The sequence below is a fragment of the Callorhinus ursinus genome, unplaced genomic scaffold, assembly GCF_003265705.2.
Source record: "Callorhinus ursinus isolate GAN/ISIS: 27379988/994484 unplaced genomic scaffold, GSC_fseal_2.0 scaffold7, whole genome shotgun sequence".
Classification (NCBI taxonomy): Eukaryota; Metazoa; Chordata; class Mammalia; order Carnivora; family Otariidae; genus Callorhinus; species Callorhinus ursinus.
Window position 1 is genome coordinate 38,319,726 of NW_027397069.1, and position 16,502 is coordinate 38,336,227.

The following is a 16,502-nucleotide window of genomic DNA, read 5'->3' on the forward strand; positions in this document are numbered from 1 at the left end:
TAAAGATGATATTGTGGAAAGGAAAAAAAATATTTGACCGTACCTATGCAAGTTTTATTTGGGCTCTTTATTCCATTGGCTTAGGTCCATTATTATGCTGGTACTATACTGTTTTGATTAATATGACTTTGCAATATAACTTGAAATTATTAACTGTGATGCTTCCAGCTTTCCCTCTTTCTCAATATTAGTTTGTCCATTAAGGGTTTTTTGTGGTTTTATATGAATTTTAGGATTTTTTTCCCTATTTCTGTAAAAAGTGCCACTGAGAATGGGATTGGGATTTTTGTCAAGTCAGTAGATTATTTTGGGTAGTATGGACATTTTAACAGTCCATGAACACAGGTAATCTCTCCATTTACTTTTATCTGTTTAAAATTTCCTTCCACAATGTTTTATAGTTTGCAGTGTACAAGTCTTTCACCTCCTTTGTCAGGTTTATGTAGTTAATTCTTTTTGAAGCTATTGTAAATGGGATTATATCTTGATTTCCTTTTCAGATAGTTGGTCGTTAATGTATAAAAATTGAATTGAGGGGTGCCTGGGTGGCTCAGTTCTTAAGCGGCTGCCTTTGACTCAGGTCATGATCCCAGGGTCCTGGGATCCAGCCCCACATCGGGCTCCCTGCTCTGCGGGAAGCCTGCTTCTCCCTCTCTCACTCCCCCTGCTTGTGTTCCCTCTCTCACTGTGTCTCTCTCTCTGTCAAATAAATAAATAAAATCTTTAAAAAAAATAAAAAAAAATTGAATTGATTTTTGTATGTTGATTTTGTATCCTGCAACTTCACTGAATTCATTTTTATCTAACAGATTTATCTTATTTATTTTTAAGATTTATTTATTTGAGAGAGAGAGAACATAAGAGAGAATGGTGGAGGGAAGGGGAGAGGGAGGGAGAGAGTCTCAAGCAGACCCCCTACTGAGTGGGGAGCCCAACGCGGGGCTCAGTCCCATGACCTATGAGATCACCACCTATGAGATCATGACCTGAGCCAAAATCACAAGGCAGTTGTTGCTCAACAGACTGAACCACAGGCACCCCTATTTTATTTATTTTTTGTGTGTGGAAGCTTTAGAGTTTTCTACATGTAAGATCATGTTATCTGCAAATAGAGATAATTTTTTTCTTTTTTTATTTAGATAACTTTTATATCTCTTTTTTGTTTGCTTGCTTTGGCTAAAACTTCCAATACTATATTTAATAGAATTGGTGATCATGAGCCTCCTTGTCTTGTCCCTTTTAGAATTTCATTATTAAGTATAATGTTAGGGGTAGGTTTTTGTATATGGCCTTCCTTGTGCTGAAGTAAATTCCTTCTATATCTAATTTGTTGAGAGTTTTTATCATGAAAAGGGTATTGGATTTGCAAAATGACTTCTTGAAATTTAAGATTTATTTATTTTAGACAGAGAGTGTGGGGGGAGGGGCAGAGGGAGAGAGAGAGAGAATCCTTAAGCAGACTCCCTGCTGAGTGCAGAGCCTGATGTAGGGCTTGATCTCGGGACCCTGAGATCATGACCTGAGCTGAAATCAAGAGTTAGACCCTTAACCAATTGAGCCTCTAAGGTGCCCCTGTAAAATGATTTTTTTTAAATTAATTTATTTGACAGAACACAAGCAGGGGGAGCAGGAGCGGGAGAGGGAGAAGCAGACTCCCTGCTGAATAGGGAGCCTGATGCAGGGCTTGACCCTAGGACCTCAGGATCATGACCTGAGCTGAAGGCAGACGCTTACATGACTGAGCCACCCAGGTGCCCCTAAAATGATTTTTTATGGTATCTATCGAGATGATCATGTGATTTTTATCCTTCATTCTGTTAATGTGGTATATCACGTTGATTAATTTCTGTATGTTCAACCAGACTTGTATTCCAGGGAAAAATACCATTTTATTATGGTATATAAACCTTTTAATGTGTTGTTGAATTTGCTTTGTTAATATTTTATTGAGGATTTTTCCTCTATGTTCATCAGGGATATTGACCTGCAGTTTTCTTATGGTGCATTTGACTGGTTTTCATTTCAAAGTGAGGATGGCCTCATAAGTTCAGAAGTATTCCCTCCTCTTCTATATTTTGAAAGATTTTTAAAAAGGACTCTTGTTAATTCTTCTTCTTATGTTTGGTAGAATTCACCAGTGAAGCCATCTAGATCCTGGGCTTCCCTTTCCTTCCCTCTCCTTCCCTCCCCTCCTTTCTCTCTCTTTTTATTTAAGATGTTCCATGTGCACTTTAGAAGAATGTGTGTTTTGCTCCAGTTGGATGGAATGTTTCGTATATGTCTGTTGGATCCATTTGTTATAGTGTTGTTCAAGTCTTCTGTTTACTTATTGAGTGTCCATCTGAATATTCCATCCATTGCTAGAAGGTGGGACAATGAAGTCTCCTGCTATTACTCTGTTGCTGTATTGCTGTCTACTTTTCCCTTCAGGTCTATCAATGTTTCCTTTATATATTTAGGTGCTCTGATATTAGGTGCATATATATTGTGGGGACTGGCTGCCAGGGTTTGCAGGTTTGTTGTTGAGATCCATGTGCCAGTGCTGAGCGTCCCTACCCCTTTTCTTTGTTCTTAGCTACCCCCAGAAGAGCTCGCTCTGTCAATTCCCTCAATTTTTTGGTTAAGTGAGGCAGAAGCAGGCCTCTTGGCAGTGCCCTAAAACCTGAAGTAGTAGGTTTTCATGTGGCTCTCTTTCCCCTGTGGGGGAAATTACAGCATAAGGGGTTTCTCTCAGTGCTGAGTGGTACAGAGTGGGGGAGGAATGTCACTAGTAAAGTGAAATGGTTCTCACTCTTTACAGTGTGACTGTTCATAGATTTTCGGTCCCCCCCCCCATCCCTGGGGTACTAGAGCCTCTCAAATGGACTCTAGGGCTCTTACAAAGGTATTTTGTCTGTGGATAGTTGTAAATCATTGCTTCTCTGGGGCTAGGAAGGCTGGTAGCTCCTATTCCAGCATCTTGAGGATGTCACCTCAAGACTATATTTTTAATGTCTTAGTATATCTTGTGCTTCTGAGATTTTTAAGGTCTGCAAATACAAGTGAGAAAAATGGGGAGAAACATGAAAACCAGCTCAAGAGGGGGAAGAGGTACTAAGAAAGTGCAGCTGGTGTTTGGCTTGAGTTTATACAATGACTATTCTTTTTTATGTCTTTCTACTTTGTTACATTTACTCCTGATTATGTATGAATGAAGCAGGCAGTTCTTTAACTAATTGTCTATCTTTATATTCAACATCTTTGCCTCTTCCAAAATGTATTTGTTTAGCTAATTATGGTTATGCTATTGGATGTTTGCAATTATGTGTCTCAAAAATATCGAGAACATATTTTCTAAAGAAGAATTCTCACATCTGGGAGCCTTCTTTCATCAATCTCTCTAGAAAAGAAGAAAATAAAATGAGAAGGAACACTTCTTTCAGGAGCAAAACCCACATTCTTTGCCAGTAAGGATACGATCATTTAAGTGAATTTATTCTTTGTCTTCTAATAACATTGCCTGGTGAAAGAATGTATTGAACAAAGTCTCCCTTTATATTAGTCATTTCATTTAAGTGCATATCTTGTGAATATTCAATTCTGACAGATTCTGAAGAAATATGGCTCTGTGCCAAGATAATTAACTTCAAATTTTGGGTGATTTGGTCCTAGTGATAAACTTATTCCTGATATAATAGAAACTTAGGATAAAAAATTAGACTATTGTCTAATTTATAAGTGTTTAAGTTGGCTCCCATTACTTCTCTCTGTAAGGTTACAATAAATACTTGAACTGACTTGCATGGTTTTCAGTTTTATTGTTAACATGTCTCCATTCATAATTTCTTGATAGCTGGGTTGCAATGGAAAAAAGCAGCCACTAGGCTTAGAGATTATATCATGGACTATATAATGAACACTTCTTCAATAATGATACGACTTAGGAGGGCAGTATGAAGTATGAAGAAGCAACAAATGTGTGGAGTATGTAGTATAAGAAGAGAACTAACTTGTTTTATTTAAGCGATTCTCTGGCAGCGGCCTTGATTTATAGTCTCCCAACCTCTCACTGTCATTTCTATAAAAAAAACATGAGCACATTCCAATAGTCACAGTCCTCTCACCCTCAAAAATACAGGATTCTAATCAATAGCCATAATCTAGGAAAATATTCTAAGTAATGCAAAACTTATGATGCTATTTGGTGACTTAATGTGCTATTCTACGTGGAACAAAACTACTCCTCCTGGATAATGGAAGTAAACTAATTTTCCTTCCTAAATGATATGTCCCCAAATTAAAAAATGGAATAAACACACACACACACACACACACACACGCACACACACACACACATTTATCTCATCTGGATGACTAGTTTTATTATGCAGGTGGAATAGTTAAGGTTTTATGGCCATGTCTCAATGCTGTCATTTCTATATTTGGCCAGAAATTACTCATAACTAAAAGGGGAAATGTTTGCTGAGAACAGAGTTTGGGTAGGGATGGATGGAGGGCAATAAAAGTTGGGATATTGCATTTTAGCTGACCATTTTCTCAAAACATAAGGCATAAATAATAAGGATAAGAAGAACTGTGGCAAAATAAAAATTGTTTTTATGTTTCTTGATATTACAGTTATTAAGAGCTTTTCCATTGAGAAGATACAGGAATTTGTTGAAAGCAAACTAGACACTGGGAGTTAATTCACTTATTTATTTAACAAATAATAATTGGTGCCTGCCTTGTGGGGAGGCAAGAACATTATAGATGCACTGAGAGAAGAAGCAGTAAACTAGAAAAAAAATCTCTGTTCTCATAGACAGTTTTTGTGGCAGTGGAAGGTGGTACAATTATTAATAAACATAGATAAAAAATAAGATAACGGTAGATATTGTTAAGTACTTTTAAGAAACAAGACAGAGTAATTGAATTTAGAAGGCAATTACAAGAGAAGGTAAATGACTACATTATATAGAATGATCCAGGAAGTTCTTTCTATGTAAAGAGTACGAAGTTTAGGTATGAATTATAAGAGAGTTTCCCAGGCAAAAGAAATAATTACAAAGGCTCCAAGACAGGAATGAATGTGGTACATTTTAAAATAGGTAAGAGGCTGTTTTAATGAGACTATGTATGCTGCCATTTTTATTGACCATTACTATAATAAATATCAAAGGATAAATCATACCTGTTTTTTCAGAGGAAATTTCTAAGGACCTATTTTACTAATCTTGAATCTCATTATCCACTGTAAGATTTTTTCTAGATGTCAAAGAGGGTAGACAAGTGTATTTAGTCAGGGAGAAAAGATGCTGGGGCAATGGGTCTCAGACCCCAGAGGGAAGGAGTAGGAAAGTGAAACCTTCAAACAACCTTCTGAAAGGACTATAAACCGACCATTAAGTGAAAGTGGGAGAATTAAGTAGTGCTTTGGTTTCCTTGTGAGATGTGTTTGTTCATCATCCTGATTACTAATAGAAAGAAGGCTAGTTTGTCAAGGACATGGAAAATTGGGTAGAGTGTGGAGGTAGAAGATGAAATCAGAGTAGTGGCATGGGCGAGGTTATGCAGGCCTTGTAAAATGTGTGGATTACATTCTGAATTTCTAGGATAAGCAGAGGTGAGATTAAGAGTTCCTCTTCATGGACACTAGTGGGCCAAGGGTGAGAGCTTGAATTTCATTAAGAGGTTGATGCAGTAGATCCTGGTGATTAAGGATTGCATTTGGGGAACAGAGAAGGGCCTTTGCTCCTAGCTTGCAACCCCATCCTGCTGTTGCTGCAAAGGCCACAGCTGGGAGATGAGGCAGCATGCAGGTGGAAAAGATGTGGTTTCAAGGACAACCTCTGCACACTCTGCAGGAAAACAATAGATTGTATAACTCACCAGCAAGGATTAATAAAGACAAAGCTAAAATCCACAGAATTTATTTTTAAAAATGCAGAAAGGGGACACAAACATTGTTGTGAAAAAACAACTTCTGAATAGAGACTTATATGTATTAGATGGCAGTTATTGAACATGTCAATAATTACAAAATTTCAAACATTTTTACAAACTAAGGAAGCGTATTAAATTTGACAGAGGTAGGAAAAGTCATTCACAATGTTGGACAAAATAGTGACCTGCCAGTTAACGGGCTAAAGACAAGGTTTTTTCAAAAAGAGGCTAAAATTACTAATTATTAAGAACAGTGGCCTAACTGAGCAATACAGAAAATGAAGACATAAAAATTAGCAAAATATTATCTTTAAATGTTATAATAATTTTATAAAATTATATAAATTTTATAAATTTATTAAAATTTTTATAAAAATTTAACAAATTTTAAAATTTAAAATGGCAGTGTTTTATCAGCTTCTCATAAGGGCAATATTTTCCTGCACTGTAGGTAGAAGTTAAAGTTGGTAGAATGTTAATGAATGGCATGTGACATATTTAGCAAGAGTTAGATGAAGTTCATTCTGTCTATTCGTGACACTACCTCTATTAAGATAGCTTAAGGAAATAATCAATAGAAAATATAGGTCTGCAAAGTAAATGCTAAAATCTTAACAGTGGTTTGATTCAGAATGGTGGAAAAAAGAATTACCTTTTTAATGTTTTTTTTAAAAGTTTTTATCTTTTTTTAAGATTTTATTTATTTATTTGACAGAGAGAGAGAGACAGCAAGAGAGGGAACACAAGCAGGGGGAGTGGGAGAGGGAGAAGCAGGCTTCCCACTGAGCAGAGAGCCTGATGCAGGGCTGGATTCCAGAACCCTGGGATTATGACCTGAGCCGAAGGCAGACATTTAATGACTGAGCCACCCAGGCGCCCAGACCTTTTTTATGTGTTTTAAAATATGTTTATAAATTTGCCACAGTATCTACCACAGCATGTAGGAGGGTTGTAATAAGAAAACAGTCTTATTTAAGTACTTAAACCAGGATCCAAGCTTTGGAAACACAAGAGTCCTAATTAGGTAGCCTAAAGAATGTGAATCTCAATTACCTTATCTCTAAAATGGCAATAATTTCACTCAAGATTTTGTTTATACGTAGCAGTACTCTTTAATAATATTTTAAATATGATGTAATATACAGTGATTAACATAATACACAAATACATTAATAAATAATGGGCCAGTCACAAATTATAGTGTGGTTAAATAATTACATATGTTTTAATAAATATAGATACACTATTGATATAATGTGAATTATAGCTGTCAAAAAATATTTAACATCAAGGGGGAATGTCAATGATGCCTTAAAAATACAAGTAAGCAGTAAAAGTTTTTTCCTATTATGATTCTGTTTTGAAAAAATAATATGTACATGGATAGACACCAAAGTATTAAAAGTTAATGCCTCTGGGTGATTGGACAATGGATGATACATTTTCTTTTTATCCAATTCATTTTACACATCTTCTCTAATGTTCATATGTCAATATTATTTTAAGAAAATTAATGTTTAATTTTATAAGTCAAATGCTAATAATACCCACCTTTAAGATTTATTCTGAAGATTAAGTGAGATAATGCATGGAAGTTTTTGCTGGATATAGTCAATAAATATCATTATCCCTTATGTGGAACTTTGCTTCCTAATTACTTTGCTCTAAAGTAACAGAAATAGACAAAATTATTCTTCAGGATCTGCAATCTCAGAATTCTATGATTTGCTTTCAAGACAGTACAAGTGCAGACAATCTGGAAATGTGGGCAGAGTGAAGTTCAATTGTCCTGCACAAGGATTAATCTCCTAATTAAGATATAAGTGACAATTTAAGCAACAAAGTGCACTATCCACAAACATTAGCTGTGTTGATTAAAGTGAATCTAATTTGTATTTCTTTTTTTTTTAAAAGAAAAGACAAGAAAAGAAAACCTTTTGAAATTCTTAGCATATAATTTTTTTTGGATATAAAACTTCTCTAAATTGACATAGGATGTGATATTTTTGTGCCATCATTTGCTTTGATATGTGTTACATGCTTCTTTCAAGCAAATTCAGTTGCTTTAATTTTTTTCTTACAATTATTTTCTGCGCACACTGAAGGCTCAGTAAGTATTGTTGACTCACTGAGTTATAGTAGAGGTAAACAGGACAGTAAAATCAGGCAAGCATTATATGTGAATCTTTTAGAGATTAGCAAAAGTTGCATGAGAAGATGTCATATCAAATTTTTGCCTAAAGGCTCAAGTCATTTCAGATCAAATGCCAGTGTTCATGATATAATTCCTTCTTCAAACTATTTAAATCATAAGTTCAGGAACCAATAATCATAATGATAAAAATGAAAACAATGTATCTAAACTTAAAAATATCATGAAAAGAAGAAAAAAACTCATTTTTGGACTATACTCCAGAGAAATTACTCAAAATTCCTCTTAGTTTTCTTAATTGTCTTTATCTTTTTTGGAATTTTATTTGCAAAATAAAATATATTTTTAAAAATTTCATAATGCAATAATTGCATTTACTTTAAAAAGCATATCTATTAATATTTTATAGTTAAGTAGCAGAGTTTAAATGGTTGTACTACAAGAAACAGAAACCATGCATAAGCAGTTGACTAAAAATGCATATTTTGTAAAAGAAAAAAAATTTTACAGTTTAAAAAAATAAGAGTATGGTAACATCTTACTAATTAGGAGAATACTGTTCAAGGACACATGTTCCTTTTAAAAATATAGCTAGTAATTGGAATAATATTGAGCACTGACATTTCACCTAGTACCTACATTTTAGCATAGTAAAAAGTAAAAACAAAAAATTCCTTCCGCTCATCCTACCTAAGCCTTATCCCATCTTGATTATTCAGTCTTCACCATAAAATCTGGTCAGTTCAGTTAAGGGTACAAAGAATATCCTAAATTTTCTAAACAACTTAGTTTAGTATGTTGATTAACACTGAAAGTAAAGGAATTTTTTGGTTAGTTGGTCTAGTCTTCACGTTTTAAAATAATATTCCTAATGTTGACATTCAGTGGACTATCTATAATGAATCTTGTGTGTAGAGTTCAATTAAATTTTTTTAAATTTGATTTTATTGTGTTAATCACCATACATTACATCATTAGTTTTTGATGTAGTGTTCCATGATTCATTGTTTGCATATAACACCCAGTGTTCCATTCAGTACGTGCCCTGAATATGTGTGTATTTATATACACACACATATACATACATATACATACAATGGAGTTCAATTAAATTTTAACCAAAATAATGATTTATATTGAACATGGTTGGTTTATGGTACTACTTAGAGGCTAAATCTTTTCTGTTATTTTCTTCTCTTCTTCTCTTTTATTGGATTCATAATAATTTTTATAAATAGAGCTATTAAATTAGATATTCCACTTTATTTATTACACAGCAATGCTTTTTTGCTTACAAAAGTAGAAAATTAAAATTCAGAGCCCACAATGAAGGTAGTGATGGTCATTTGAGTTCCCCTAAACTTAATATCCCTTTGAACAAAACAAGTTTGAACAAACTCAAAATCAGATTTTTTTTAGAAACCTTGACTGACTAATCAGACTCATAAGACATTTAAATATAACCATACCCGCATATATGCTGATATTATTTATATATGCAAAATTATATAATATGTGTGTATTTTAAGTCTATTTACTTTTTTCACTCTTTTCTAAGCAAGAAATATACTAATCGCTGCTATTCTGCTAACTTAAGAATATCTGGATATCATGGTATGATGAATCTCAATCAGAAAGAAGACATTATTAAGTGCTATTTGTATCATGCCCCCCCACACACACTCATAAATTTGGTCAATTCATGCTGTTTACTTATTTTCCTTATTTGTTAACAGAACATCATATGACTGCAACATATAGCAATCGCTATATTAAATATTGCAGCTTAGTTTATTCTTCAGACTTAAAATTGACATAAATAAAATCTCTCAATTTCTTTGTTCAACCAATCTAACTCCCTTGGGCTATGCTAATCTCACTTGGGAAATAATACTTTAAGCAAATAAAAGCTATATTTTTAATTTTTTGTTCCAATAGGTAAAAATTGTCAGAACTGTGTTATAGATAGTTGGTAGTAACTTAGATAATATATTGAAAGGGAAAAATTCTGAAAACAATTAGGAGGAATATTGCAAGAGGAAAGTGAAAGACAATAAATGTCCATTATAGGAAAATAACCTTTTAAGAAAAAAAAAAATTGGATGTTTTTTTTTTCTTCAGGGTTTGGGTAGTAAATGAAGAAAATAATGTTTCCTTTTTGCAGAGAAAATACTAATCTATAGTTTTTGAACTTTTTAATCAATGTGTAAAAAATGGCTTAAAAATCCCATCTTTCAGAATTCCTGGACTTGGTTTCTTGTATTTACTCAGTCATTGAATAATTAATTTTGCAGATTTTAAGTTAGGTGTCTACATTTTCCAGGTTATAGGGTAAATGTAAGCAATGAGCAAACAGATACGTTTGTTCTCACAGGTACTTCTAGTAGAAAAGACAGAAATTAATTATATAATCACAGCAGTACATTCACGACTACAACTGAATTAAGTGACCTAAAAAAAAGATTCTATGAGTTTACATAAAAAAGAAAACTAACATAACCTAGGAAATAGGAGTAGAAGAAATAATTTCACTGAGAATATAAACCATGAACTTTTATGAGATGGAATATGAGCAAAGATTATTCCCTGCAAATGGATGAAAAATTTAAAAAGGTCTCTTATTACAAAGGAATGAAATCTAAATTAGGAACAGAAAAAAAGTGAAGATGATGGTAACTGAATGGGGAAGTCGTGGTGTGGAAGGGGGGTGCAGGGTAAGTAAGACCCAAGGGGACAATGGGGGCTTTAGTAGGGCATGCTTTGGTTTTATCCAAAGAACAAGAAGAAGCCATTGATAGATATTAAGTTTATTGTGTGATATAATGACATTTGCTATTTTCAAAACAAAGTAGATTATAGCTGTCAAAAGCAGAATATACTAGAGAAAGTCAGGGGCTATTGTAATGGTTCACGTAAGTCATAATGATCACTTTGACCAGAGTGATGTAGGTATAGATAAAGTATGGATTGAGTGAAATTTATGAGGTAAAATCAACAGGATGTTGTCATAGATTAGATATTAAGAGATGGTGAAGAGGAAGGAGTCAGGAATGTTTTCTAAGTGTCTGGCTTGAGAAGTTGGATGATTATTAGTATCATTCTTTGAGATAGAATACCCTGAATGTGGAAACAGAGTGTAGGTGATCTAGTGAGTGCTTGTGTGTATGTGCGCATGTGTTTGTAGAAAATGACTTCAAGTGTTAGGCATGTTGACCAAGAGTATGAATACTATGATAAGAAGAGACAGAGAATGGGCAGAGAGAGAGGAATCAGGAGCTCAGACTCATGCTAGGACTATGAAGATGGCTGTAATTATGATATAGATAGATGGTAATTATAACTCTGGGTGCAAAGACATTGTCTTGGCCATCAGGAAAGCCTAGAATATGGGCTAGTTATGAGCAGACCAAGCACCAAGGTGAGACAGGTAACCAGGTAATAAAGAACAAGTCAGTCACAAAGCAGACATAGACATAATTGGCAGGTAGCTCTGAGGAAATCTGGAAGAGTAGTCTCACAAACACTGACAGAAGGTGGTGTTTTATAATGCAAGTTTTGTAATCAATGTCAGATTCTGATAGGGAAACAAACAAGGTGAGGACTGAAACACGTCCATTGGATTTGGTATGGTGCTACTCAGTGTTGAATATGGGGAAGGTTGTTTCAGGGGAGTGCCATCATCATATGCAGTATCATCTGACTTTAGTCCATCATGAAAGCTAGAAAGCAATGGAACAAGGTATCACAATTTTAACAGAAAATACTTATCAAATGAGGAAGATACCAAGTAAAATTTTAAAAATATAAGATCAATAGGAAAAAATTAATACAAAGGCTTAGATGATTTGCTTTTCAGGTAGTTTTTCAGAAAATGCATTGTATCAAAAAGAGCCACTTGTGTAATAGGATTTCATGATTGATCAAGAGAGAGAGTGAGAGAGAATGATTGATTGATCGATCACAAGTCTAGGAAGCAATCAGTCCAAATGAGAAGAAACAGCAAATGGCTACCAGAAGAATGTTTTCAATAAACTAATGAAATAGTTTCCCAGGGAAAAACCTAATGAAGCATTAGGATTGCCTTCTTTTAAAAAAAAAAGGGGGGGGTAAATATTTGGATATTAGGAAAATGAATACACAAAAAGAAACCCAGAAAAAAAAAAAAACAAAAACTGAAAAAGTCATGTTCAAAATATAAAGCAAACTATAAACAGTGCTGATTTGAAGAATTCATCGAATATAAGAAAGAGAGTACATTTGACCTTGACACCAGAAAACACTCTCATTTTATTGGCAAAGTGGTTATGTCTTTGGAGCCGGAAAGAAGGAAAAATAATCACAGCCTAAACATGGCTCCCTTGGGTTTGCAGCAAAGGGTAGTTGCATAATAATGCAAATCTCTTAATGTTTTCAAAATTTAGGATCTATCTATAAGTAGAATACTGAGAAGTAAAAACTATTAAATTATAGAGAGAAAGGTAAAACATAAGCAAGGTCATAGATAAAAAAGAGTAGGAAATTAGAGGTGGGATTTAAGAAAGCAAACTGATGAACATGGGGGAAGGGAAGGAAAAACAATACAAAAACAGAGGGAGACAAACCATAAGACACTTTTAAGTCTAGGAAACAAACAGGGTTGCTGAATGGGATCTGGGTAGAGGGGTGGGGTAACTGGGTGATGGGCATAAGGAGGGCACTTGATGGAATGAGCACTGGGTGTTGTATGCAACTGATGAATCACAAAATTCTACCTATGAAACTAATAATACACTATGTTAATTGAACTGAATTTAAATAAAAAATAATTTTAAAAAGAATCCTATAATACCTTCAAGATAAGAAAATTCTCTCCCATGAAAGCATTTAAAAAAGTTTGAGCACGAAAGTGTAAGGGAAGTAAACACTCAACCAAGGGGAGAAAGGATTAGAGAAAGCTGGTGACATTTGTTGGAACAAAAATAGAGATCTTATATAATTATCAAGTTTACAGAGTAAAGGAAAACATAATTAAAAACAGGGCTTTCTGCATTACTACACCATATGTGTTCTTAAAAACAAAACAACCTAACTTTTGTTCTGTAAGATTGCACTCTTTAAAAATAAGGTGTGAGGAAAAAATATAGAGGAAGTCATAATCACTTAACTTTCTAAACTGGAACACTAACAAAAAACGATGATCATACCCTGGGAGATAATTTAACCCAGGCTCTGGAGGCTTTCTCAAGGGATATTAAAAATGTGCAGCAAAAATAGCCTGGAAATCCTTGTCTCATAGTGAGGACACATTAAGACGGAAGTGGAGGTCTGGACAAACAGAACAACCTGCCAGGATTTGAGAAAGCTGGAAGAGGGTTCTATACAGGTGTTCAAAGTTAATTTTCTTAAAATAAAGCTGAAAGCGCTTCTTGCCTCTATGGTGGAGAGCAAAGTGCTGCTTATCTCTTTATTTATAGTTCTACTTCTGCTGTTTTGCCTTCATCTTCCTAGGGGGGAAAAAAGTAAATATTAACAAGTTCCACATTGATACTAACATTATTCCTCTATGTATCAATATCAAATCGAAGAACTAATATTACAAAGACACATGTTGCAACAGAACAGATTATAATAGAGCTATCAACAGTTTAAGAGGAGACGGGAAAGGGATAAACGGTATTATGTTACATAAATTACCATGCATTTTTAGCAGAAAGCCAATAGAGTTTATCTAAAGTAGTAAATCAATAGATAAGATGAATAAACATATAATTTAAATAAATCAAGAGAACTGAATCATGATTTGAGGGTCGTTGCCTTTGGAGATTGGGACTGGGCTGTAGACTGCTGAATTTCACTTAGTTCGGATGCTTTATTTTGTATTTTAATCATATTACTTTAAGAATCAATAAAATAGTAAAAAACATAAATATTACTTCACCAAACAACACAGCTTCTAATCCCTAATTATAAGAATCACTATTTATCTTTGCTTTTGGCTTACTACTTAAACAAACTGGTTATTCTAAATATTCTAATAAAAATTGTAGCATGATGTGGGAGAGTGCATCGGTTAGGAATCATCTGTGCCAAACTGTTCTTCTCGATCCTGCTTTCGTCTCCATCTTCAGCGAGCCTGTGATGCAGCAGAGAGAAGGCTTAGGATTTTCACTGGTCTTGGAGAAAGACTTGGCTTACCCAACCCCAATTTTTTTCCAAGTTATTTGGAGCAAGGCACTTAAAATCTTTTAGCTTTGCCTATAAAATGAGATGAGAATAACTACTTTGCGATATTATTGGGAATATAAAGTTATATAAATGTAAAGCACGTGGTTATGGTAAGAGTTCAATAAATGTTAATTATCTTCATTTAAATAATTTTAAAATGTTTTAATTACATTTGGAAACTCTAAGCAAATTTAAAATTGCTTTAGGCCTCTTTGAGTGGCAAAATTATACTCCAGAAACATTCTAATGCACAATTGCCATGGGCAAATAGAGGCTTTAAGATAATTTAAGTCTCTGGTTCCCTTGTATAATTGTTCTTTCTGACTTTACATCATAAAGTCTTAGTCCCTTATGCACTTCATGTTCAGGGTCCTAAGAAATTCTGGTGTATTTTCCTTTCTGCTATCATCCACTTCAAAGTAAACATTGGTTGTGAGTGTGTGCACCTCTTTATAATAACAGTTTGTCGGCTATTCACTGTTAAGTCAATAAAGGAAGACTGAATTTGCTAGCAAAAAAAAATTAGCAGTACTTCTAATTTTTAAGTGTTTCCTTTCATAATACTGGCCTTAGCGAGAGAAAAGGGCACGTATTTTGGGAGCATCATACTTCTTCCTGTCCCACAGTTAATGAGGCACATGAAGCATTGGCTGGGGCTTGATCATGCATACAGAATAGGCAGCAAAGAGCAGGCACATTCTTCTCTTGCAATGAAACCATCTGCAGCCAATCCCAGCAGGTTTTCCTTAAGGGCTATGAGCAAAAGGCAAGAATACAGATTGTTTCTCATTCTACATCATTCTAGGGCAGCAGAGGCAAGATTCAAGAGGAAAATTTAAATAAACATGTACAGATGTCTTTTTCCAGGTTATTTTCCATTTTCCAAATCTTGATTTTAAGTTGTATAATTAAGGAGAAAAAAATTCTCAGATGAAACTAAGTGCATTTTCATACATTAGAGAAACAGGGTTATATGTGGAGAGATGCGCAGCTGCTGGGTCTTGATTTTAATCATTTATTTGATAGATATTTCTGGACAAACAGACTCAGCCATGACCAGATGTAGCATGTCTCTGTTAATAATCTGAGCTAATTGAGTCTCCCTTTTGCCATTTGCCAATTATCTATGGATCCAGATTGAGAGTTTTCTTTTTTCTTTTCTTTTTTTTTTCTTTTCTTTATTTTTTTTTCCCCACTAGAAGGTTAGAGAAGCATAAACCAAGAGATCAAGAAGGGTAAGGAATGCCATTATAATGTTACTGCAGCTGGGGGTAGCTGTCAATGTTTATCTGAGAGCAGTTGAACAGAACACAATTCAATAAACTTTACCTGGAAAGTTTCACACAGATTGCTGATGGCTTTTAAAAGTGTTTCTCCTTTTTGATTAAGGGAAATGGAGGGGAGGAAAGGGAGGGAAATATTAAATGGAACGTATTCACTGCTGGAGTATAGATTTGCATTGCTCTGAGTGAGTGCTCGGTAGAGATTTTCACCACATCTAATAATCATTTTCTCAGTAGGCCATAAAAAATTAGGACATTACATTTCTCATAATCAAGGTTCTATTTATCAAGCATACTACTTAAGAATTTCATTGTTATTGATAACTAGAACATGTTATTCATTTATAAAACTTGCCCAAAACGATGTATTCTTGCTTGAGAAATGAATCATTCAAGAGCAAACAAGAGTTTCAGGTAGCAGCTGATTATAATCAGTTAGCAGTGAAAGGAGCGACTATCCGTGACAGTATCACCTTGAAAGAAACGCAGTTGAGATTTTAATATGAACTCAAAGACAGAAGAGAACAAGATCTTTTTTTTTCTAAAAGATTTTATTTATTTGAGAGAGAGAGAGAGAGAGGAGAGAGAAAGAGCACCTGAGGGGGGGAGGGTCAGAGGGAGAAGCAGACTCCCCGCTGAGCAGGGAGCCTGATGCCGGACTCAATCCAGGGACTCCAGGATCATGACCTGAGCAGAAGGCAGTCGCTTAACCAACTGAGCCACTCAGGCACCCCAAACAGGATCTTTTCTTTATAGTATGTTTATCAAACATAAACTGAACAAACCTCTGAAGGTCAAGACTATTAGTGGGAGGTTACTGTTTCAAATACAAGAAATATCAGTGTACTTGAGGATTACGTACCAGTATTATTAAAAAATGAAACAATTGTGAAAAGACAATGTTATGTCTGAATGATAAATGTGACGAATTTATTATTCGT